General features: G+C 42.3%; 1 protein-coding gene across 3 annotated transcripts in view; it reads right to left on the reverse strand.

Annotated features, from left to right (window-relative positions):
* LOC122565409 (spindlin-Z-like) overlaps positions 1-24,618 on the reverse strand; it is a 95,527-nt gene that overhangs the window by 56,842 nt on the left and 14,067 nt on the right. The gene's annotated exons all lie outside the window — the stretch shown is intronic.

Raw genomic sequence — 24,618 nt, forward strand, 5'->3', positions numbered from 1 at the left:
TTCAGGCCCCACATCTCTTCAGTCGTAACAAATATTTCCATGTGCTACAATTCAACTGCAATGTCTACAAACTGACCTCTCCAAAACATAACTGCCATTTACATATCATTTCCTGTTCTTTGTTAAGCTTTCTCCCACAAAGCCCATTCTCACCATCCACTGTTCTTCACCCAAATTTGCATTACTAAGCTTGAGAATTAACAGTCAGTGACAGTTTATGAGCTCATGTCAACACTCAGAACCTAAAGGATGCAACATTTTTCATAGATAAGCCATTACACTGAGGTGGATTCACTGCATTCCCTGAATTACAGCACATTTAGCCAATCAAATCCATGCTGCTTCTCTCTACAGCAATCCTGTCCAATTCATTGCCGTGGTCAATCCCTAAAGCCTGCAAATTTACTTCACTGTCAAGTGTCAATCCACATTCTTTTGAGATGGTTGATAATGTGTACTTCCAACACCCTCATAGCAGGTAAAATTCAGGCCACTGTTAATCACTGTATAAAGACGTTCCTCCTCTTAATCCCCTACACCTCTTGGCTAATACAGTAAATTTGTCACAATTCCCCCCCCCAACTGCCTACCCCCCCTTCCGCCAGTTCTTCTTTCCAATCCTCCCACTTTCTCCAAACAAAAGGAGTAGCCATGGGCACCCGCATGGGCCCCAGCTATGCCTGCCTCTTCGTAGGGTATGTGGAACAATCCATCTTCCGCAACTACACTGGCCCCACCCCCCATCTTTTCCTTCGCTACATTGATGACTGTATCGGCGCTACCTCGTGCTCCCACGAGGAGGTTGAACAGTTCATCCACTACACTAACATCTTCCACCCCGACCTCAAATTCACCTGGACAGTCTCGGACTCCTCCCTCCCCTTCCTAGACCTTTCTGTTTCTATCTCAGACGACCGAATCAACACGGACATCTACTACAAACCAACCGACTCCCACAGCTACCTGGACTACACCTCCTCCCATCCTGCCCCCTGTAAAAACGCCATCCCATTCTCCCAATTCCTTAGTCTCCGCCGCATCTGCTCCCAGGAGGACCAGTTCAAAATACGTACAACACAAATGGCCTCCTTCTTCAAGGACCGCAATTTCCCCCCCGACGTGGTCGACGGTGCCCTCCACCGCATCTCCTCCACTTCCCGCTCCTCCGCCCTTGAGCCCCGCCCCTCCAACCGCCACCAGGACAGAACCCCACTGGTCCTCACCTACCACCCCACCAATCTCCATGTACAGCGCATCATCCGCCGTCACTTCCGCCACCTCCAAACAGACCCCAGCACCAAGGATATATTTCCCTCCCCCCCCCCTATCAGCTTTCCGTAGAGATCACTCCCTCCGCGGCTCCCTTGTCAGATCCACACCCCCCACCGACCCAACCTCCACTCCCGGCACCTTCCCTTGCAACCGCAGGAGGTGCAACACTTGCGCCCACACCTCCCCCCTCACTTCTCTCCAAGGCCCCAAAGGAAACTTCCATATCCGCCACAGATTCACCTGCACCTCCACCCACATCATCTACTGCATCCGCTGCAGCCGGTGTGGACTCCTCTATATTGGGGAGACAGGCCGCCTACTTGCGGAGCGATTCAGAGAGCACCTCTGGGCCACCCGGACGAACCAACCCAACCACCCTGTAGCACAGCATTTCAACTCCCCCTCCCACTCCACCGAGGATATGCAGGTCATTGGACTCATCCACCCCCAAACCACAACAACGCGACGGTCGGAGGAGGAGCGTCTTATCTTCCGACTGGGAACCCTCCAACCACAGGGGATGAACTTGGACTTCACCAGTTTCTTCATCCCCCCCTCCCCCCACCTTGTCTCAGCCGAATCCCTCCAGCCCGGCACCGCCTTCCTGACCTGCAGTCTTCTTCTTGACCTCTCCGCCTCCATCCTACTCCGACCCATCACCCTCACCTTGACCTCTTTCCACCTATCACATTTCCAACGCCCCTCCTCCAAGTCCCTCCTCCCTACCTTTTATCTTCTCCTGCTGAACACTCTCTGCTCATTCCTGAAGAAGGGCCTGTGCCCGAAACGTCGAATCTCCTGTTCCCTGGATGCTGTCTGACCTGCTGTGCTGTTCCAGCAATAAAGTTTCAACTTTGATCTCCAGCATCTGCAGACCTCACTTTCTCCTTCTACTAATACAGTCAGTTTTCATTTACTAAACTCATTGTTACCTTTTCAATCAAGTCAAAGAGAACAACACTACGATCTCTATCCTAAACTTGTAGTTCAAATGCTCATCCCTGGAACTGTTCTGGTAAATCCTCACTCTGAGTCCTCTCAAACATAATCACATCCTTGCTAAGGTATGACTTCAGTTCTGATCACCAATACTTGACCTCTGGTCTCTTAAGGGGTTAAAACACAATCCATATCATATTAAAGGGGTTACTGTATATATTAAGAGCAGATAGCACAGGGAAACTTGCAATCACCTGGGCTTGCTCTGAAACCTCATTTTGCCTTCAACTTTTATGCATATAATTGTTTCTTGCAAAATTAAGTCGCGAGCTTCTCTACTATTGCACAGCCCACCAATACACAGAGCTTGTCTTGTACTAACAATGTTGTACTGTTTATCCCATTATACTGTATCACTGAAGGAGATGCCATTCTCTCAGGTGATTCCTCAGGGCAGTATGTCTGTTTTTATACAAAAGCATTGCCAGTGGAGCAACCTTCAATTACTCAGCTTTCCAGGGCATTATCTGTTGTTTTTAAAACTAAAAGATGGCCTTTATTTCCTACTGAATTTCTTTTAGCATTCGGAAATATTTCAATTAGCAACACACTTTGTAACCTGACCCAACTGCTGAGTTGTTGATAACATTATTATTTTTTCCCTAGCTCCATTATAAACTCATTAGATACTTAGGACAACCTTGTATAAACCAGAATAGGGGGGAAAATAAAGGATGAGAGCTTTGCATAATTCTCGACAGAGATAGTGCGGTCTGTGGATCAGTCATCCAACTACAAACATTCTTACTCAAGCCCACGAGGACAAATCTGGCTACCATCCCAGCTTTTATCAAGATCCAAAAACAGATTAATTTGAGTATCATCTCAATAATGTTGGTGGCTGTTTTCTTTTGGCTGTGCACAAAATGGTTGCTACAAATACCTGTACAAGACTAAAGCACATCCGAGCATTACCATATAGCACTGTGCAACCTGCCAGACTGACAAAGGTTTATTTTTCCCCTGAGATCGGTGGAATGTGGATTCCAAACACAAAGTCCCACTGTCAGTATCAGCAGTCGGCAAAACGACTGCTTCATTTATAACCAAGCACCAGAATTGGCCTCAGCATCTCTGGTCTTAGAGGGATTGGTAGAAAATCTAGTTACTGCTACAGATAGGCATCTGTGGATTTTTCTTTTGATTTTACTCATTCACGGGATGAGGGCATCACTGGATAGGTCAGCATTTATTGCCCATCGCAGAGAGCAGTTCAGAATCAAACACATTGCTGTGGGTCTGGAGTTGCATGCAGTCCAAACCAGGTAAGGATGGCAGTGTTTTTTCCCTAAAAGGAAATTAGTGAACCAATGTATTTTCTTTTTTGGACAATCAATGCATTTATGGTCATCATTAGACTCTTAATTTTTTTTTTAGTGAATTCAAATTCCACCACCTGCCCAGGCAGGATTTGAACCCTAGATCTGTGGGTTAACAGTCCAGCAAAGATACCACTAAGTCATCACCTCCTCTATTTCCATCTGGAAGCACATCTTGGGTGTAACTAGCATAGCGACCAGCTGTGGTTTCCCCCTCCCCCCACACACACACGTTCACAATGGCAAAGGGTGTCCTGGGAGGCTGCGGATTCCATTCAGAAGTCACCACAACCCAGAGAGGGATGTGGTGAAAGGCGTTTATTAATATAATATTGGATTTCAAAATAGAGGCCATTGGATCTTGGTTCTGTCCGCGTTTTCATTTCTAAATAAAACCAAGTTCAAAATGTTTTATCAGAAAAACGATTACTGAGCCCTGCGGTGTTCATGGAAAGGCATTTATACTGTTGGGTTTATAACAGCTGGGAGTAAAAAGGTGCTTTGTTACCAGTTCAGAAGAGTATGGGATTGTGCATTTTTTAAAAATTCAGTTCAGAAGACAACAGTGAGAAACTTAGAAGTTTAGTTTCTCTCCTTGGAGATCAGGGCAGTTCAAAAGACAAGTCACCTCAGCAGAAGGGTTTAGTTTGTGAATCTTCAAAACCAAAGTCTAGGTAGAAATCTGCAAGTTTTTAGAACAAAAAGTTTAGGCTCTCAGATTTGTGATAAGTTAACGGTAGCAGACCTTGAAAAGACACATGGAAAGTGGAAACAATTCAATGGCAGAGATACTGTAGGGAGTCAATTATGTAAAATCTTACAGTGGAGGTGGAGTGTAACATCCCTGAACTCGAGACATTGTAACCATGTATCTTCAGCAACAGGACTAAGTTTTACTGTGTGTTCAACATCTAAATAGCTTGATTTTTAATTTATTCTTATTTGCAATAAACTTCTGTTCTGTTGTTAAAGAAATCCTGCAGTCTTATGTGATTGACTACCATGTTAATTAACTCATGAAAAGAAAAACATATGATCGATCATATCAAGTTTCATTCTGGGATCTGTTTTGCCCAGGAGTAAGAAGGGTTATACCTGAAGCATTGACTTCTCCACTTCCTGATGAGAATGTGTATAGGGTGTAAGCAGGTAGAGAAGGAGTCAAGTTTTGAGTTTGGTGAAATAAAAAAGGTTCAGCTAAGCATGACTCAGATCAGATAAGAACTTGCAGTAAACAATGAGCTGCTGAAGGCAAGGGTAGTGGGTTAACAAGGTGAAAGTTATTCATTGTGTAACAACAGATGGCTTAAATCGTTACTCTTGACACTCACTGATTGTAACAGTCATCCAATCAACACGTATGTTGCCTTATCTGGATGTTTCTCCCTGTAAACGGCTATGTAGTTCAGTAAGAAAATACTGTTTGAGAAAAGACAGAACACATGCCCTTGTGCACATGGGCAATCGTTCTCTCTCCCTCCAGGGCCCGGAATAAAGACGAAGGAGGTAAAACTATATTGTGTCTGAGTGTTTTGCTTCGACTGAGGCAGGAATGGGACAACACTGATGCTTGCTGTGAAACACAGCCTGGCTTGCTGTGGTTCTTCTCGCCCCTTGTCTACTCAGGAGTAACATAAGCTGGGATCATAAAAGGAATGAGAAATTGGAGGCTTGGGAAAGGAACTCTCAATAAAAGTACAATGCTGAAACATGCGTTGAAAGTTAGCAGGGAAACTCATTAGGCTGTTTGCAGCTCTGATGAAAGTTATTGAACCAAAACATTACAGCATATGCTTGTATAAAAATGGAGTTTGAGACCAATTTTTTTTTAAAAAAAGATGTAGGGTCTGAAATACATGAGCAATTTTTTAGAGGGCTTGAAATCTACTCTCTATTGTATTGCTACCCAATGGGTTATGTCAGCACATGAGCTGGTTGTACAGTTGCCAGATCAGTGACCGGTCCTGACAACTCTGCTCCAAAACTAGTGCAAAACAAACTACACTTAAGTAATAATCTCCACGGAGACAAACAAACATTCATTAGCATGCACTAAATGCATCAAATGCAGATGCAGGTAAATGCTCATGTGCCAGAAGCCTATCATTCCAGTTCTAGCTCTCTGTCACAATTCAAAATTATTTTCCTTCACAAGATTGGTACACCACCCAGGGCTGGCTTTGAAATCTGCAATCACTGACTTTCTTGCTCACTTCAGAACAGGGATTTGGATTGATCCATGAAAATGTAAGAGCTCATTGTGGAGATTTTTGCTAACATATGTTACAAATTCATTCCCAACTGTGGCCATTTGGTCAGTTGTTATTAAGAATCTACTTGATGAGTTTCTCCAGAGTTTAATATTAATCTCCAAAATTTCAGTGTCTCCTGATAATCTCTTGAAACCGGAATCTGAGGTGCCATAAAATTATTGGCGTTAAAATCCTAACTAAGTTGGAACTGGGCTTGGAATCTTGATGTTGCGTTGATGTCCATGGAGAGCAAGCTCGGCAAGAATAGAGTGCACTTGTGAGGTGGCACACCTTGATAGATCGTGTTAACGCATCGTGACAAGAGGAGATTAATTTTGATTAAATAGATTTACACCAGGGAGAGCTATGATTTACTACCTGTCCGCCCAAAGGATTTAAACAGAAATTATGGGTCAACCCGTACACAATATTGACTCAGAGTCAGAGTGATGTACAGCACAGAAACAGACCCTTCGGTCCAACCCGTCCATGCCGACCAGATATCCCAACCCAATCTAGTCCCACCTGCCAGCACCCGACCCATATCCCTCCAAACCCTTCCTAGTCATATACCCATCCAGATGCATTTTAAAATGTTGCAATGATATTAGCCTCCACCACTTCCTCTGGCAGCTCATTCCATACACGTACCACCCTCTGTGTGAAAAAGTTGCCCCTTAGGTCTCTTTCATATCTTTCCCCTCTCACCCTAAACCTATGCCCTCTAGTTCTGGACTCCCTGACCCTAGGGAAAAGACTTTGTCAATTTACCCTATCCATACCCCTCAATTTTGTAAACCTCTAAGGTCACCCTGCAGCTTCTGACGCTCCAAGGAAAACAGCCCCAGCCTGTTCAGCCTCTCCCTGTAGCTCAAATCCTTCAATCCTGGCAACATCCTTGTAAATCTTTTCTGAATCCTTTCAAGTTTCATAATATCTTTCTGATGGGAAGGAGACCAGAATTGCACGCAATATTCTAACAGTGGCTTAACCAATATCCTGTACAGCCGCAACATGACCTCCCAACTCCTGTACTCATTCCATACACATACCACCCTCCACGCGAAGTTGCTTCTTAGGTCTCTTTTACATTAGCAAGTTTTGAGAAGATTTGTAGCTCAGGTTGAGGTTCTGGATGTAGGTTTGCTCACTGAGCTGGAAGGTTCATTTCCAGCCATTCGTCACCCTACTAGGTAACATCTTCAGTGCGCCTCTGGCGAAACATTGTTGATGATTCCTGCTTTCTATTTAAATGCTTGGGTTTCTCTGGGTTGCAATGTCATTTCCTGTTCTTTTTCTCAAGAGGTATTAGATGGGGTCTAACTCTATGTGTTTGTTGATAGATTTCCGGTTGGAATGCCATGCTTCTAAGAATTCTCGTGCCTGTCTGTTTGACTTGTCCTAGGATGATGTGTTGTCCCAGTCGAAGTGGTGTACTTCCTCATCTGTATGTGATGATACTAGTGAGAGGGGCCTTTTGTGGCTAGTTGATGTTCATGTATCCTGGTGGCTAGTTTTCTGCCTGTTTGTCCAATGTAGTGTTTGTTACAGTCCTTGTGTGGTGTTTTGTAAATGACATTAATTTTGCTTGTTGTCTGTATAGGGTCTTCCAAGTTCATTAGCTGTTTTAGTGTGTTGGTGGGTTTGTGGGTTTGTGGGTTACCATGATGCCAAGGGGTCAGAGTAGTCTGGCAATCATTTCTGCGATGTCTTTGATGTAGGGGAGAGAGGCTAGGGTTTATGGACCTGTTTTGTCTGAATGTTGGGTTTGTTGCTGAGAAAAAAAAAGAAAAAATTTCGGCGAACTGTGTTCATGGGGTACCCGTTCATTTTGCATAGGTGATTTTCCTCTGCTCTGCGTAGCTCCTCTGTGATGCAGTGTGTTGGCTCATTGAAATAATGTTCTGATGCAGCTTCATTTTTATATCTTTTATACCTTTCCTCTCTCACCCTAAACCTATGCCCTCTAGTTCTGGACTCCCGCAGTCCAGGGAAAAAAAACTGTCTGTTTACCCTATGCATGTCCCTCATGATTTTTATAAACTTCTATAAAGGTCACCCCTCAGCCTCCAACGCTACATGGAAAACAGCCCAGCCTAGTCAACGTCTTCCTATAGCTCAAATTCTCTAACCCTGGCAACATCCTTGTAAATCTTTTCTGAACCCTTTCAAGTTTCACAACATCTTTCCAATAGGAAGGAGATCAGAACTGCACACAATATTCCAAAAGTGGCCTAACCAATGTGCTATAGAGCTGCAACATGACCTCCCAACTCCTGTACGCAATACTCTGACCAAGGAAAGCATACCAAACGCCTTCTTCACTATCCTATCTACCTGTCACTCTACTTCCAAGGAGCTATGAACCTGCATTCCAAGGTCTCTTTGTTCAGCAACACTCCCTTTTCTGAACCCTTTCAAGTTTCACAACATCTTTCTAATAAGGAGACCAGAATCTCACGTACTCAAGAATACACAGGAACTTTGCACCTGTCTCCAGGGATCGTATGGTCGACTGAGTGTTTCTGGAATTGTGTCCTTATTGAAGGGATTGAGATCCAGTGAGAACTACAGTACAGCAGTAGAGAGTGTTGGGACATGAAACATCTTTACATTCTATTCTATCAAGTCACAATGACAAACTGACCTCCAGGAGTGACTGACCTAGATTTATATTAATTTTCAGTTGTAATCTCCTGGAGGCCTATCAGTGGCCAATTTTACACACAAACAAGATTGGAAACAGATTCAGAAAAAAAGAGCCATTGGACAGCAGACCAGACACGTCACTGACACCAAATGACAATTCTTCAGTTAGAAAGCAGAGCCTGGGAACAATTTGCTGTACTAGCTCAGTTACTATCACAAACAATAAAAATGGCATTTCAGAAGGAAAACAGGGCAGGTTGTAGATCCACTGCCAAAAATCAGCAGATTCTACCTTTTTTCCAGCGAGTCTAGTAAATTTTTATTTCCACTGCTCGAGAATTATCCAATGGAGGGACGAAGTTAAGATTTTTTCAAAGGTGAATATAAACTGATATGAATAATACCACAACTGAGGGGTTATACCTGGAAAAAGGAGGAGGAATTTCTTGCTTTTGAAACAAAAAAAAGTGGAAGGAGATTAGATTAGATCAGATTACTTACAGTGTGGAAACAGGCCCTTCGGCCCAACAAGTCCACACCGACCCACCGAAGCGTAACCCACCCAGACCCATTTCATTTACCCCTTCACCTAACACTATGGGCAATTTAGCATGGTCAATTCACCTAACCTGCACATTTTTGGATTGTGGGAGGAAACCGGAGCAACCGGAGGAAACCCACGCAGACACGGGGAGAATGTGCAAACTCCACACAGTCAGTCGCCTGAGGCGGGAATTGAACCCGGGTCTCTGGCGCTGTGAGGCAGCAGTGCTAACCACTGTGCCACCGTGCCGCCCACAAATTTGGTATAGTAGACATAAAGAATTGGTTATGGAGGCAACAAAAAAGCTTGACGTTATAATGGAATCATTATCAAATCCATACAGAGATTCAGAAGAGAAGGTCATTTCCAGAGCATATAGGAATCAGAGTCAGAGATGTACAGCACAGAAATAGATACTTTAGTCCAACTCGTCCTTGCTGACCAGAAATCCTAATCAAATCTAGTCCCATTTGCCTGCATTTAGGCAGTATCTCTCTAAACCCTTCCGATTCATATACCCATCCAGATGCCTTTTAAATGTTGTAATTGTATCAGCCTCCACCACTTCCTCTGGCAGCTCATTGCATACATGCACCACCCCCCATAAAATGTTGCCCCTTAGATGCCTTTTAAATCTTTCCCCTCTCATCCTAAACCTAATGTATGCCCTCTAATTTTGGATGACCCCTATTTGAGAGGAGATTTCATAAATCAATAATGATATGGAAATGGGTTAGAGAAGAGTTAGGGCAATAAAAACACTGGCACATTCCAGTGGAATTGGCAGGTCCCCTTCGGTGCACTAAAAACCTATATAATTCACACGTTAGCAAAATCTAACAAACAAACAAACAAACAAACAAACAATCTTTACAGTGATGTGCCTTAACAAGGAGAAAACAGACAATGAGGAAACTGAGGAACATAACCAGGAAAGAGCCATGCATGAATGACAGAGCTGAAGTACCTACATAATTAGCCAGTATACAAAGGACCACAAGAGCCCTTGTGACACACTAGTAGTGTCCCTACCTCTTGATCAGGAGATCTGGGTTCAAGTCCCACCTGAAAAAGGTGTGTAATAACATCTACAAGATTAGATTAGATTACCTACAGTATGGAAACAGGCCCTTTGGCCCAACCAGTCCACACCGACCCTCCGAAGAGTAACCCACCCAGACCCATTTCCCTCTGACTGATGCACCTAACACAAGGGGCAATTTAACATGGCCAATCCACACATCTTTGGACTGTGAGGGGAAACCGGAGGTCCCGCAGGAAACCCACACAGACACAGAGAGAATGTGCAAACTCCACACAGACACAGTCACCCAAGGCTGGAATCGGACCTGGGACCCTGGCGCTGTGAGGCAGCAGTGCTAAGCACTGAGCCACCACACCCATCTGTCAACAGGTTGATTAGAAAATGTCTACAAAGGATCACCCGCATCTTTCTTCATTGGATGGAGACACAATTGCTATAAGTAGCTCAAGGAGCATTCCATGGCCACAAGGCAATGCAAAGGGACAGCTCTCCATAAAGTACCACAGCCAGTACTGGGTGTGAACCTGTGCCATGAGTATTATTCCATACCATATTAGAGTCAACTGAGCTGATCAATACAAATGTCCCCGATTGCAGACAAAGCTAGTGCACCATGGAGGCTAGACCAAGGGACTGGCAGGTGAAAACCAGATTAAATCCTTCACTGAAAATAAACGATAATACACAGCAAGAACTAAGCAGCAACATATCGATGCAGATCAGAGTTTGAAAATAGAAATACAAATAGGTTTATGCATGGTTAGTTGCCTAGCTTGTTATGCACTCATCAGAACTCAAAATACACAAGCTTGTCTAGACAATTTAAAAAGGAACATTTTTCCAAAACACAGTGAAAATAAAATATGCTGCCAAAGCATTTTGCCTTGCTTCCATCTGGACAAAATCACAAGAATAACAAATGTCAGAGAATCTTACAATTCTGTCCTGATAAGTGCAAGACAAATAGTTTCAAAAACATGCCTCTTTTTTTTCCAGAATTACCCAAATTCTGTACTGCCAAGTGTCTATTTCACATCGTGAAACAATGCAAAGCTGACCTTGCTAAAAAAAAAAGCCACAATCATTTTTAAAATCTACCTGCATTCACCAAAGGTCCATTGGATCAAGAGAGGAGGAGGATCTGACTGCAGTTTCATAAACCCCACAGAAAGGCTGGGGGTGCACAGACACGAGATACTGATGGAACTAAAATGGAATCATGCAGCACAAGAGATTATTCAGCCCACTGTGCCTGTGGCAGCTCCTTGAAGGAATTGCTCAATCACCTTCACAAGCCCCCAAAAATAGAACATAGAACAGTATGGCACAGGAACAGACCCTTTCGGCCCACTGGGTCTGTTCTGACCATGATACTATTTTAAACTATTCCTATCTGCCTGAACATAGTCTGTATCCCTCTATTGTCTGCCTGCTCATGCCTCTTAAATGCGGCTATTGTATCCGCTTCTCCCACCTTCCCTGACTAAAAGTTTCAGCCACCTGAAACTTTCATCGCACATCTCCTCTCACCTTAAAACCTATGCCCCCTAGTATTTAACAGTTCCACCCCTGGGAGTTGGACAATCCACCCTATCCAAGTCATACAGTCATGGAAATATACAGCAAGGAAAGAGATCCATCCACGCCGACCAGATATCCTAACCTAATCTAGTCCCATTTGCCAGCACTTGGCCCATATCCCTCTATACCCTTCCTATCCAAATATTATTACAATATTTAAAAAAGGCATCTGGATGGGTATCAACCTCCACTACTTCCTCTGGCACCTCATTCTGAACATACACCACCCTCTGCATGAAAAAAAAAAGTTTCCCTTTAGGACCCTTTTAAATTTTTCCCCTCTCACCCTAAACCTATGCTGTCTCGTTCTCAACTCCCCCATCCCAGGGAAAAGACCTTGTCTATTTATCAAATCCACACCCCTCATGATTTTATAAACCTCTATATGGTCACCCCTCAGCCTCCGCACTCCAGAGAAAAACAGCCCCAGTCTATTCAACCTCTCCCTATAGCTCAAATCCTCCAACCCTGGCAACATCCTTGGAAATCTTCTGAACCCTTTCAAGTTTCACAACATCTTTCCAATAGGAGGGAAACCAGAATTGCACACAATATTCCAACAATGGCTTAACCAATGTCTTGTACAGCCGCAACATGACCTCCCAACACCTATACTCAATGCTCTGACCCATAAAGGAAAGCATACCAAACACCTTCACTATCATACCTATCTATCCATGACTCAATTTGCAAGAAACTATGAACCTGCACTGCAAGGTCTCTGTTCAACAACACTCCCTAGGACCTTACCATAGTCCTGCTAAGATTTGCCTTTCCAATATATAGCACCTCACATTTATCTAAATTAAACTCAATCTGCCACTCTTCAGCCCACTGGCCTCCTCATAATTTTGTGTGTTTCTATCAGGTCACTCCTCAGCTTCCAATACTGTCATGAAAGCAATCAAAGTTTGTCCAACCTCTTCTTTTAGCTAATACATCAATCCAGGCAGCATCCTGGTAAACCACTTTCGCGTCCTCTCCAAAGGCTCCACATCCTTTCTATAGCATGACAAATTATGCACAGTACTTCAAATGTGGCTTGGCCAAAGCCTCAATTGAAGCATAACTAGCCAACTTTTACTCAATGCTGTGACCACTAAAGACAAGCATGCGGTATACCTTCTTTACCACCTTATCCACTTGTGTTGCCACTTTCAGGGAACCATGGACTTGGACTCCAAGATTCCTCTATCATTGATCCCAAAGGACTGGTCATTTACAGTATACTTGCCTTTTGTATTTGACCTCACATTTGTCTTGATTAAACTCCATCTGCCATTTCTCCACGCAACTTTCCAGCTGATCTACATCTTCGCTATCCTTCCTCACTATCCACAGCTCCACCAACTTTGCCTCATCTCCAAACTTACTAATTAGCCTCCTGACATTTTTCATCCAAACTAAATACTCCCTTTACAAGTGTTTATTAAATACCCCTTTGCAAATTCACTAGTTAACTTGTTTCCAGCGCCCTTTCAAGCAGGACATCCTGGATCATAACAAATTTTTGCATTAGAAGTGAACATTCCAATTCACCTCTAGATATTCTGTGTCAACGAACTTTAAAGTGTGTTCTCCAGTTGCCATCCTTTATGCTAATAGAAACATTCTCACCTCCCCCCAACTACCCTAACAACCCTTAAGACACAAAACAGCCATCTGGCCCATCAAGCCCACTCTTCCATTTAACACGATTATGATCATCTCACTGCTCTACTCAGCTCTCCCCCCATAGACTCATTGATAGGCATTGGATGCAAGTTCAATAATAATCTTCAGAAGCAAGCTGGGTAAATACCTGAAGGAGGAAAAAATTCCAGCGATGTGGGGGAAAGAGAAAGACTTAAATGGATTACTCTTCAAAAGGGTTGGCATTGATTTGATGGATGAAATAGCTTGCCTTGCAGTAATACCACTTCATAATTAATATGTAAATATACACAAACATACACATACATTTAAAGTCCCCGCGCACAGAACACACTATTTAAGACAAACAACTTTACTGGAAGGTATCTGTGCTTGGATGGTTTGTTGGACTCTGCAACATTAACAATGACTAATTTTACCACTAATTTGTTTCTCAAATTTCAACAGAGTGTGAAAGGGAGATGTGTGGCACATCCGCTATCTTCAAAGGGGTTAGAAACTAAAAACACGATAGTACATAGTCAGCCCTTTAAAGGCAATGAACAACAAACCAAAGAGAAAAAGGTAAAACCGAAACACCAACTAACAGGCACAAAAATCAAAACCGAAAATGTCGGAAATGCTTAGTGAGTCAGATAGCATCGGTGCAGAGACCAAAGCAAAGCAAAGTTACAGTTTCACAGACTGATTTTTCACTCAAACTCTTACCATGTGACCTGGTGATGACTCCCAGCATGATCTGCTTTTATTTCACAATTCATACAGCAACACAGTCTTTTTTTCCCCCCAAGGCAGACAAGCTACTTCAAAAATACTAATTTGCTTACATTGATGATTCATATTTTATTTGAATACTAGAAATTTCAAAAGAGAAAAAATACATATTTGATAAAGGGAGAAGCCTGCTGGGACAGAGCAGAGGAGTCCTGGTAGTTGGAAGTTTCTTTCACAGAACTGCCACAAGTACAAGTATAAGGGCTAAGCCATTCTGGACTGAGTTGAGGAAGAATTTCTTTGCTCAGAGTTGTGAACCTGTGGAATTCTCTCCCACAGAAAGCTGTTGGGGCCAGTTCATTAGATACATTCAAGAGGGAGCAGGACGTGGCCCTCGTGGTTAAAGTGATCAAGGGGTGTGGGATACTGAAATCGCATGATCAGCCATGATCACACTGAACGGTGGTGCAGGCTTAAGAGCCGAATGGCCTACTCCTGTATCTATTTTCTATGTTTATATGTAATAAGTACAAGGGCTGAATGGTCTGTAAAAACTGTATTTGTTTTTGCATTTTTTTTGTATTTTGTGGACAGAAATGGAAAACTACTTTTTCAAAAAAAAAGTGTTGACAAATTGCTGCACTTTTTGAATGCAAGTAACCTGTAAGTGCTGATTTGACTGTTGCAGGTTCAGGGAGTCGGCAAAACATTGTGGGCCAAAGGGCCTGTTCTGTGCCGTACTTTTCTACATTCTATAAAAGTTTACAGGTGAGCTCGAGCCAAGCGTGTGCAAATCGACATTCAACCGGCCAAAAGTAACTGTGTGGTCTATGGTCTCGTGACCATTTATTGATGACAGAGGCCTTCTGCCTGCCAAAAACTGTACGATTGGCTTCCAGGTAGCTGAACAAGTTGGGGCCATGAAAAAGAATGAGATCTCTAAACTCAGGAGGTGTCTCTGAATTTTTTTTTAAAAAAAAGAGTAAACCACTTTAAGCCTGAAGAAAGCTAGTTAATGTTTCCTTTAGCAGTGCCAAAGACTTTGAATTAGTAAGTCAGAGACCTTTTTAAGTGTGAACCAGTCACCCTGTGCCACCTGCAAGCAAGTGAACGCACCTGGAGAAGGAAGATGTTCAGGAAACTGAGTTCTGAGCAGTATTAGAATCAAGTCAGCAAACAGGGACACCAAACTGCTTTGCATTCTTTTCATCTGCCTGTAATATCTGTGTTTTATCCCCTGGCCCTATGTGTGTACAGGAAGAGTTTAAAGTGGAGTAGAGTTTTAACTAGTAAAGTTGTACGCCAAGAGTTTAACATTGTTTACCTGTTGCTAGCACCCATTGATTTGGATTAAATACAATTCTTGTTCAGTACAGAAATTTGGTCCATGCTTTCTGTTCACCTAAAATTGAGTAAATTGGGGAATGTGGGATACTTTTTAAAAATCTAACTTTTTTTTTAAATTAGAATCCCTACCGTGTGGAAGCAGGGCCATTTGCCTCATTGAGACCACACCAACCTTCCGAAAGAGCATCCCACCCAAATATCAGCTTTGCATCAATGCTGGAGGCAAGCACATTGGAAAACTGCTGGCAGTTCTTGGGGAGTTACACATTGCCTTTCTGATCTGCCAGCTGCGTGGGTTTCACAAATTGAAATGGTCAATGCATGAACAGGAGCTGACAATTCTGACTCCAGATCAATACTAAGGGAAAATACTGAATGGTCAGAGGTCCTATCATTTTCGTGAGACATTTAACAGAGGCCATGTCTGCTGTTACGCATTGAAGAATAGATCCCATGGCGAATACTTTCCCCTTACGAATATCAGGATGGATAAATCAGATCTGATTGCTCTTTATAGGGGCCTGCTGTGTGCCAACAGCCAGTGAACTTTCCTTTATCCCGCCAAGTTCTCAAAGAGCTGTAAAATGCTCTGTGGCACTTTGAAGTAATGAAAAATGCTAGGGAAATACAAATTCTTTTCTCCTATACCTACTTAATTGGAGATAGTGCTTTCAACTAACGTCATATTATACTTGTTGCAAATTCCATCACAACTATCAGGTCAGTTTTGGTTCACAATTAAGGTCAATTAAGTTTCTCAAATCGTCAAAATGGTACAGTTGAAAACAGGACACTTTCAAAATTAAAGGCAATTCCTCGTACAGTCACTCAGGATTGAAAGAACAATCTTCCAAACTGCAGGGTCTCCCTGTTTGCTGATTATTTCACCTATTTACACTCGTGTGAAACAATCTCATGGAAAAGTCGACCCCCCCCCCCCACCCACCCCCATATTTTTGGTCAAAAAGAATGCACGTTTCTATTTCTCTCTTGTAAATGTCAACCCTAGTTCTTCACAGATAACAGATCAACATTTGAGTTAAGGTATGATCCTGTACATAAATGTTACAGTGAGGAAATGAATCTTTTGTGCCATTGTGTGTTTTGATGCACAACTCACACCAGTTTGGTGCAAAGTTTAAGATGCATCAGGTCGGAGTCAGGTGAAAACCTTCCTTAATACAGTCTTATTACCACAATTGGTTGTGTTTTTGTTTAGAGAGCAATTGGACTTCTGCTAATGATGTGGTATTTTAGACCGTAACACTAATTTCAGCCCCTCAGAAATAGTATTCGTGTAATAGTCAACCCCATAAATTTAACCTTAGAAAATAGTCTAGACAAATATTCAACTTTTACACAAGTATATTTGGTACTTGCTTTGCTGACACCAAGTCGGCTGGAAAGAGTGACAGACACCAGGTGCAGTCTAGTAAACTTCTGAGGAGTCAGTCACACCTGATGTCAAGGGAAACAGGAAAGGCCAAAGGAGGTTCTTATGTGCCTCTTGGCCTGTAACCCCACCTTCAGTTGTTCAGAAAGGCAAAAAGCATGTGCACACACTTGCTCCCCTCCCAACCCCATTGTAGCAGGAGCATACATTGAACTTGATTTTCTAAGCTGGTGACAATAAACAAGCATCATGAGTAGTGACAGCTTTGGTTCAGGCTACACCTCTTGGGGAAAGCCTTCCTGCCACCTGCGTTCAAACAATGATACAACATCTGCAGATTCCAATTCCATTCCTTAATAACTCCCACTCAGGTCCACAGACTGTCACAAGGACAAACTGATAATAAACACTTCAAGACAAAATCAAAATTACTGTTCATAATAAGTCATTGCAAAATGCTGAAACCTTAGAAACATGGTCAAGATAAGAGAACAATCACGACACCACCTTGGTATCCAATAAAAGCATAACGATCAAAGTCCATTCTCAGGCTCAAGTCAAAGCCCCAACTGATGCAAATTACAAGTAATTTTACCTTAAAAGCTTAAGCCCATGAGTCAATAACACAAAATCTTTGACTGACATTGAACAGGCAAGTACACAGGAGTGGCACTTAGCACAGCTGGTGAAAGGCCGACCCGAGGGACCAGTCAGTCTATGACACAGAACCATGATCCTTTTCCAGTGTTTGCACTGTGACCCACTGCAGATACAAACACACTCCTAGAGACCTGCAAAACTCAAGAACGCATCTTCCCAATCCAAACCAGTTATGACTGATCAAATTTCAAGTGTTAGCATTGGAAAAGAAATGTTTTACTCACCTTTAGCAAGAATACCAATAAGGTATTAAAAACAAAATAAATCAGCCAACCCCTCAGGTCCCCTTAGATATTTTTACAGATTGTCTGGGTTCTGCTGACTTTAGTTGCAAACCATATGACTGCACAATATGGAGCTGAGCCAGAACAAGGACAACTCTTCGACTGAACTTCTGTCTATACTCAATTTGCGGAGATTGGGCTGGCTGGCATTAGCGATAATACCATGAACCTCTGCATTTCTTGCTTAGACAGTGCACAAGAACCAGGACACACCAAGGGGGGTTTCATTTTGTAATAAGTTGTTAAACTGTCGCTAATGGCATTTCCAAAAGTTCAATTTTAGTGTTCTAATATTCTTCTCCTTGATGGATACAAAACCTTCTTTTCTCTTTTCCATCTCATAAAAAAGGTTATTTGGTTATAACCTGTAGCATTTTTACAAATCCTCTACGTATAATAGGTAGAGTGACCCCCACCCTTCACTGCTTTCCCACTCAAATTCCCAAACAACAATAAGTCAATGCTATGGAAAGGTCCTTTGGCCCATCAAGAACCCTACGTACCATACAACTATAAAATCCCCAATGATTTAATCCAGAGGTTTAGGTTGCGTTGATGCCTGTTTTACACTCCACCGAAAACAGAGAGCATGGAAACAGATCCTTTAACCCAACCAGTCCATGCCATGCTCCCAAACCAAACTAGTCTCTACTGCCTGCACTTGGCCCACATCCCTCCAAACATTTCTTACTCACATACTCATCCAAATCTCTCTTAAAATGTTGTAACTGTAACTACATCCACCAATTCTTCAGGAATTTCACACATAGACCACTGTTTAAAAAAAAGTCGCTCCTCTTGTCCTTTTTAAATGTTTCTTCTCTCGCCTTAAAATTAAGCCTCCTAGTTTTGAAGTCCGCCATACCCCGGGCAAAGACCATCATTTAACTTATCTACACCCCTCATGATTTTATAAACCTTAAATGCAGCCCTCAAACCTTTTACTTCAGTGGAAAAAAAAAAGTCCCAGCTTTTCTAGTCTATTTTTATATCTCAAATCCTCTATTCCCAACAACATTCTGGTAAATATTTTCTGAACCCTGTCTAGTTTAATAATATCCTTCCTGCAGCAGGGTCACCAGAACGGCACACAATATTCCAGAAGTGGCCTCACCCACATCTTATATAGTCTCAACAGGACATCACAACTCATATACTCATTAGGTCTGAGCAATGACAATTCAAACTCACATCTCTACAATCCTGTTTGCCCTGTTTTCCAATTCAGAGTTCGATATTTATTTTTATTTGTTTTCCTCTAACTCAAAAATTTATTAATTCTCTGGCATTATTTTCCAGGCTGCTTCTGAACTCAAATTTTTCAGCCTTTGGCCAGAATCTCTGAAGAAAGGAAATATTTTTTAAAACCTACTGCATCCTTCATTGTGGTCACTGGCTATAAGGAGATCTAGTGCTATGAACACAGCAGCGTACACGAGCCAAACCACCTTGTCAGCACAGTTCTGGAGTGCCACATTTCTAAAACCGTTGCCCTCAGGTGAGAGATTTGCACGACTCATCCTTCTTGCAGATAAAATCCAATTTCACCAGTTAAGTGAACAAGGAATAGTTACGTGGCTAAGTCATGGCCTAGCTGGAAATTCACCTGCTCTAAGCCAAACTTCAGAGACTTAAGTCTCACAATCCGCACAGATTCTCCAGTACATTAGTGCATCTTCATTATCAGAGAGACTGTCTCTCTAAATGTCAAATCAAGAACCCCACCTGTGACATCTCAGGTGGGTGCAGGAAGAGCATCTGGGCATTATTTGAGAATGAACAGGAGACTCTCCCCGGCATCCTGGTCCATATTTAATTTGGAGAAAGATTATCTGGACCATCTTGACACTGCTGCTTGTAGGACCTTACAGTGTTTAGATTGTTCTATCATAGGAACAACAGCCAGCAATCATGCTTCACATTTAATCATTACCTGCAAACTTTGGACATATGAAGGCGTGAGAAACTTATAAATGCTTTCTTGGCTCTCCAACTGCATTAAGTAACATTACACAGGTTGGCCACATGCCACTCAACATATTGGCACAAGGTTCACGTGAAACTTGAGACTTGTCTGGAGGGTTCCTTTCTTTAAAGTGACAGGATTGCCGTTGGCATATGTATATCTCAACACTAGTACAATTCAATAGAACTAGAAATGAGAGAGAAATGCTGTAAACAGGACAGAGGTGGACTTCTCAAAGACTGGCAATGCTCCAGCTGGCATCACACTATTGCGTCCTTGAGCTTGGCTCTGAATTGTAGAACACTGATTTAGTTGGAATTAATTCGGAAAATAACAACCCTTTTAAACAAAAGGGTCAATGTAAAATAATTTTACATCAGTGATTCACAGTCCTGACAGAAGGTGGATTAAGGTCATCATTGTGACATTTTGGAAGTAATTGTAAAAGACTTGCATTCAAGAAACATCCATCAGCAAGGTCCCACGTACTAACTAAACAGACCATCCTTATGGTTGTTTTTGCAAACAGACGAGTCAATTTGAGCACAGTGCGATCTCACAAACTAGCCAACAGGCACACACCAATTAATATTTGTTTGTGAAATTAATATTGGCCATGTCACCTGGAAAAAGACTCTACTTCTTTGTAGAAAACTCCTGTATTATTTTAACCTCCACTTGAATCAAAGCAAAAGACAAAACTATATAGGTGGAGGAGGAGGAGGAGGAGGAATGGGTTTGCAATTGTATCCAGAGGATAGCCCCTCCAATAGCCCCTCTCTCAGTACAGTCAGTTCTGCTATAAATGCAGAAAATCACATAATAACAGCACCATTTAAACGAAGAGTCAGGATCACTTTATAAAAAAAATACACACTTTAAAACTTTGCACTTTAGAAACAGTATTCCCAATTCATCAATTGTGTTATAGCGAATTCGCATTAACAAAATGCACGTTATAGCAGGACGGCCTGTATTGCACTTGACAATCAGCCTCAAGTCAACAAACAAAACAGTGATCAGGAAACTCAGCTGATGAGGCACTATCTGTGGAGATACAGTTTATGGTTCTTCAGAACACTCTGACCCTTTAAAAGGCAAAGGGTCTCTTGACTCTCTCAGATGCTGCCACATGGTGCTGCAGGAACTCAACACATTCTGGTTTGTTTTGTTTCAGATCTGCAGTGTCCGCTGTTGTTTTATTGAGTGACCAACTCCTGAGTTAGGCTTTGAAACACAAGCAAAAGCTCTTTTTAACAGTGTATCCTAGATCCTGACTGCTCACTAAGAGTGTGATAGAGGTAGATTCAACTCTGGCTTCTGAGAGAGATTGGGCAAGCACCAGATGAGAAAATGAATTGCTATGCTACAAGGAAAGGGCAGAGAACAGATAACATTTGTTTAACGTCTCAGTACAAGAAAGGCCAGCTGATGTTCTTTTCATTATCTTGGTTCAGTCATGAATTTATGGAATCTTTTAACTGACATAACTTACTGGGTCTCAGCATGGTGGGATAAGGGTCAATGGCCTACAGATCATTGCATTGTTATTACCTATTCTGAATCATACTTGAAAGCCACAACTGATATTACCGTGCAAGTGACCCATTTCTGAATGTTGCCAAAACAAAAACTTGCATATCAAATTCCACTATTCGTTTACACAGATGAAGAGAAGGCTTTGAAATTTGTTGAGTATTTCCGTAATCATTACAGCCATCGCTCTGAAAAGGCCACCATTGATGAGGAGATCCAACAGTGGATTAGCTGCACCAGCTCAGCCTCTTACAAGCTACAATGAGTATGACAAAGACCTTTTGTCAGTCAACTAAACTAAGGAGACATAGGGCAGAAGTTCCCTGTTTTTTCTGTTGCTCCTTTCTTAAATAATTGGGTGACATTTACAAGTTTCCAATCTACAGGAATGAATGTAGATCTCATTACAGAAACTGGAGTGTTTGAGAATAGGCTGGGACTATTTTCCCTGGAGAGTCAGGGGCTGCGGGGTGACCTTATACAGGTTTATAAAGTCATGAGAGGCATAGATAAGGAGACTAGGCAAGGTATTTTCCTGAAGGTAGGGAGTCCAAAACTAGATGGTATAGGTTTAAAATGAGAAGGGAAGATTTAAAAGGACCTCAGGGGTTACCTTTTCACACAGACAGTGGTGTGTATATGGTACGAACTGCAAGAAGTGGTAGAGGTGAATACAATTACAACATTTAAAAGATATTTGGACAGGTACATGAATAAGTGCAGCTGGTCAGGCAGCATCTAAGGAGCAGGAGAATCGACGTTTTGGTCATGAGCCCTTCTCCTGCTCCTTGGATGCTGCCTGACCTGCTGCGCTTTTCCAGCAACACATTTTCAGCTCTGAACTCCAGCATCTGCAGTCCTCACTTTCTCCAGGTACATGAATAGGAAAGGTTTAGAGAGACATGGGTCAAATGCAGGCAAATATAACCAGTTCAGTTTCAGAAACCTGGTCAGCATTGATGCGTTGGACCTAAGGGTCTGTTTCTGCTGTATTGACTCGGATTACAAATACATTGATTATCTCTATAACCACCTTCAACACTTTTGGTTTGCTGTGCTGCGAAGTCAGATTGTTAAATTATTTTATAACGTTTATACAGTGACTTTCTCTCTACCATACCCCTGTCCATTCTGGCATGTTCCACCTCTCTTCAACCAGGGCCAATCCCTTAGAATGCCAGCCTTAAGCTCCTCTTTTCTTTCTTCACCTTTAAAAGCCTATCAAAAATCCAACTATTTATCCAAGGTTTTGGAAATCTTTCGTTGTAACTCTTTCCATTTCTCTACAGCTGCTACATTTAATAATAACACATCTTGATGCATTGACAATACCGAAGTAGAGGAAACAAACTCTTGGAATGTTGTGACACAAATTTGTCAAATCCATCAGTGTCATCTCACTGCGACTCTGGCCACTGAATAACATTCTCACCCAAGAAAAATCCATTAAAGTTTTTGCTCCAGAACTATAACGTTTTAACTTTTTTTGAAAAAGAGGATAATCCCTGGGTACCAGTAAAATACTTCAGTCTTACAGTTGTTGGTCTTGTGAATTGTATTACCGTACAGTGACCTTTTTGAAGGATGTGGTTTGCTGAGTAGCTGGTTTATACAGTGCAACATTCTACGTGTCGTCTCAAGACACATTTGCCTGTGACCTGTAGGCAACGTATGATCACAACAGGCTCAAACAAAAAAGAAAACAAATTATGCATTCCACAATCTTCGAAAAACAACATGCTGGGGTTTTTGTTGCTGTGCCTATGTAAAACATAGGTCTGTTTGATGAAAATCCATTCTCAGAAGTAAAAAAAAAGGTAGAAAACTCTCTCTACTTTCAAAGATTATAATTTCCTGTTGCCCTGATGCTATCCTCTTATCAGCTCTTGACTCACCCATATCTATAACTTAAAATACAAAACGTCTATGACTTTTACAGTTACTGTCACGTTGTTTGGAAAATAAGTTTCTGCAGCATCTTGGCAATAGTTGCTCTCAACCAACACCACTACACCAGACAATCTGGTCATTATCACATTATTGTGTTGTGTTAGAAGAACAAACAGCAATGGAGCAGGAGTAAGTATTCCAGCCCCTTGAGTCTGCTTCTCTATTCAATATGGGCGGCAATGTGGGCGACCCGGTGGCACAGTGGTTAGCACTGCTGCCTCACAGCGCCAGAGACCCGGGTTCAATTCCCGCCTCAGGCGACTGACTGTGTGCAGTTTGCACCCAAGCTAAAGCAGATGAGTTAAGGGGGTGGACTGACACATGGACTGCGATGTTGTTGCCATCACAGAAGTGGTTGGAAGGGGGTCAGGACTGATAGTTCAACATTCCAGGGTTTTGGATCTTCAGGCAGAAGAGAGGAGAGTGTGGTGGTTTCATATTATTAAAAGGAGTCGTTACTGCAATGAGGTGGGATGATATTTTGGTGTTCAAATGAGGCTGGGAATAGAGCTTTGAAATAAAAAAAAAATCAATCAAACTGCTGGGAGTGTATCATACGCCCCCGAATAGTTTGCAGATGGATTGGACATGCTAAATTGCCTATAGTGTTAGGTGCATTAGTCAGAGGGAAATAGGTCTGGGCAGGTTACTCTTTGGAGGGTTGGTGTGGACTTGTTGGGCCAACAGGCCTATTTCCACACTGTAGGGAATCTAATCTAATCTTGTGGGAGAGATAGAAAGAGGACATTATCTTAGAGTAAGGGGTCAACATTTAGAACAGAGGATGAAGAATTTCATGTTAGGAGGGTAGCAAATGTCTGGAATTAATTTCTACAGAGGGCTGTTGAGGCTGTGTCTAAGAGTATATTCAAGGCTGAAGTAGACCGATTTTTATATCAGTAAGGGGAATCGATGATAAAGGAGAAAAAGCAGAAAAATGGAGTTGAGGATTCAGATCAGCCTGGATCTGACAGCAGACTAAAGGGCCAAATGGTCTCCATCTATTCATGCATCTTAAGGTCTAACAGACTTTCAACACATTAATGTAATACAGAATGCAGGAATGACTTAAAAATGGACTGTTGTGAAATTGTTTGGTCTCAATCTAATAAAAAGTGCGCTAAATAATCAGCACAAAGCTGCATCTAATTCAGCCCCAATTGTAGATCTTAGTACAAGCTAGGGTAAATGTTTGGCCATTTATCATATTAGCTTTGTTTCCCCCCCCCCCAACCCAATCCCCACCGCACAGTATATTTATTATGATGTTACCTCGTAAAGGTTAGCACATTCCATAATTCTGTCTTCACCTTTTAAAATGATGCTGGAGCTCGCTCAGAGATAGTTCATAAACACGGGGCGAGTCTTCTCAACTCCAAACTTTCAGTGTTCCGCTGCATCTTCCCAGCCAGTGACCAGAAGAGAGAGTGGTTCCATCGCCCCAAGGGAATGGT

The sequence above is a fragment of the Chiloscyllium plagiosum genome, unplaced genomic scaffold (assembly GCF_037043375.1).
Source record: "Chiloscyllium plagiosum isolate Xiang-an unplaced genomic scaffold, Cpla_swu_hap1 HiC_scaffold_28, whole genome shotgun sequence".
Taxonomy (NCBI): domain Eukaryota; kingdom Metazoa; phylum Chordata; class Chondrichthyes; order Orectolobiformes; family Hemiscylliidae; genus Chiloscyllium; species Chiloscyllium plagiosum.